This window comes from Poecilia mexicana, unplaced genomic scaffold (genome assembly GCF_051168715.1).
Source record: "Poecilia mexicana isolate PSO_F unplaced genomic scaffold, ASM5116871v1 scaffold_3, whole genome shotgun sequence".
Lineage (NCBI taxonomy): Eukaryota > Metazoa > Chordata > Actinopteri > Cyprinodontiformes > Poeciliidae > Poecilia > Poecilia mexicana.
In genome coordinates, this window is record NW_028263372.1 from 15,182,882 (window position 1) to 15,185,777 (window position 2,896).

A 2,896-nucleotide genomic window follows, 5' to 3' on the forward strand; every position below is an offset into this window, starting at 1 on the left:
GTTTACATAGTACATTTACAGGATCGTTTGGTTAGTTATAAGGTGGATGGGATAGAAATGTCCTTTATCGTTCCACCTTGAAGAACTTCAGGTATGCCAGCCTCAAGTTACTAGTAAATGGAAACATGCATGTTCAATCTACGAAAATAATACAAGAATTATAGGCTGCAAAGTTACAACACAGGAGAAAATATACTGCAGTTGGACTGTTCCAGATCTATAGTAAATCAACAGTGCTTAATGATTGTACTCTACCTTTTTTGTCAAATGAAAGCTTACTTTCTTTACTTCACACTTTAAATACATTTAAATACATTCAAGATTAGTACATTAGCTTGTTACAGAATAAAAGGTAGTGTCTTAAAATGAACTTTTTCATCACTGAGGAAAAATGTCAAAGAATTAACACAGTTTAAACTTTCTGTACTTTATGAAAACACTGAAAACTTTTATATCTGCATTTCCTAAATATACAGCTGAGAAAACATTTGCATATATTTATTTTTCATGAAGCAGTAATGTTCACAAGCATTGAACCCTCAGTTTTCTTTCCATTAAATATTTAATGCTTGTTGTGTCCCCCTGGGTCCACTATCAGCAAACAGGGAAAAGCTAACGAGGCAATGGTGTAAACACAAAGCAGTTCCATCTCACCCACATTCCCTTGATGCCACCGGGCACACCACTGTGTCATGCAGTGATTTTACTGTGCTAGCTGGCATCAGCACTGTCAACAGGTCAGAATTTCCTTAGCTGCTGTAAACATTTCTAAGACTTTGATAGATTTGTCAGTCACTGAGGGCAGAAAATGTAGAGTAAAATAAGGACTAGCATTTTTTTCACATGAAAGTAGCAAACAACATGTATTGTTTGCTACTTATCTTTATACGATACGCAAATGACAGCAAACGCGTAAAGTCTTTGGATCTTAGCCGGCATCTTCTGCCAGCCATGTAATCTTACATTAATTTTGTCTAAATTAGAATAACTTTTTCTTGATATAAAAAAATGACTAAAGGAACCCATAATGTTCATATGAGGGAAACATAATGTGCACCTTATTGTAGTGCAGGTATCATGCACAAATGTCTCAAGTCAAGTGACAGAGGTGCAACATATTAGAATATTTCTGATATTAATATCACAATATACTTATTTAAATAGAACTACGACTGGTGACTTAAGTAAACAGGAAGAAGAATGTTTTATCGTAGAGTTTGAAAAATGAATGCTTTCACGAGTCAAAGTCCAGCTCTAACAAAAATCCTTGTCACTAGAAACAAATTACAGCACCTTCTATTATTATTTCAGTAATCCTGGTAAATCTTTCTTTCACCTCCATTACAACGCAGTTTTTTTGTTTTATTAATCTGGGATGTTTTTCCTCACATGTGGAACTGGTTCAGGGACCTGTAATAAGATAAATAGGACAGTGCATGCTTGGTGTCTCCCTGAAGCTTACAGCAACATTATACAGACGTTAGCCTGATTTAGTGAACAGAATTTCTCACAGAATTCCTTTCAGCTGAATTCAGCAAAATATCCCGCTGGCTTTGTTGCAGCACGGTAGTGAGTGTTTATTGGGCCTCACCGGACCAAAAAGCTTCACAGCCAAACATACGCATGCGTGCTCAGATAAATGCATGTCCTCTCACACAGGCCGTTTTCTTTTAGCCCATGAGGGAATGGTGACTCTCATTATCGCCTCAAAGCAAGATGGCCACGCTGCCCCTACTCAGCAGCCTATTAAGTTACCAGACAGCTTTATTGTATTGGTGTTCGATAATTTTCTTTCCTCTGTCATTCCGAGTGCATCAGGGAGTTGTTGCATGGGGAGGAGTGGTTGGGAGAGGAGCAGGAGCTAACGTGAAAAGGCACAGCTGGCGGAAATGATCCCATCCTATATGCGGCGAGTCCTTGGGCTGATTGTTGAGCAGTCCTTGGGCACAGAGAGACACCTTCCTTCATTAATAGTTTATTCCAAATTGCGTGGAGAAGAATAGGTTGGTTGTGCTTATTGTGAACACCAGTCATGACACACAAGAAACTAACTGCATCCGAACTGTAGTTCTTCAGTTCTGCAGCATGTAAAATACAATAAAGTGGAAAAGTCACCTCATGGACTGCATATGTCCCATTGATTTATTGGATGTTTTTCAGTTTGTGGTCCCCGTACTCCTAGAAATCAATGCGCTTATTGCCATTTACTCTATATGCATGATGAGTAGATAACTGGGAATTTAATTATTATTGTAAAATTCATACAAAAGAACTGACTTGCAGGTGAGGATAAAAAAAAGAGAAGAAGCTATAAACAAATTAACAAGAATCGAGAAGAAAAGTCTCATCTCTTCAAGGTTTATGGCATTGATTTATCTATTTGCAGTTTATATTGTTTGGAAGATGCTATCTAGTTTAATCTTGTTTATGCCAGGGGTAATCTTCAAATATCTGTCATACCACTGTGTACAACTGTTTTTGGGATTTTACTAGTGTACGACAAAAGGCACCTTTGGGTAAATAAGTTTCCACTATCAACTCTCTGTATTTCTGATCCTGTATCCTTCATATTGTGATGTTCAGTGTAGCTACACAAGGTATGGTATATGATCTGAATTTGTATTGCACCTTTCCAGTCATACTGACCACTTAAAGCACTTTACACTACAGACATATTCACGCAGTCGCATTCACACAGACATGTTTGATACTAATGATGGGAGGAAGCTTGACTCAGACCTACGACTGTCCGATTGCAAGAATAGTCTCCATCACTTAGTCACAGTCGCCCCTGTTATATAGCAATCTTACAAAATTCAAGTGAATGCTACTTGAAGAGAAACAAAAAAACAACAAATAGATAGTAAACTCAGCCCTCCTTGATGCATAAAATAGG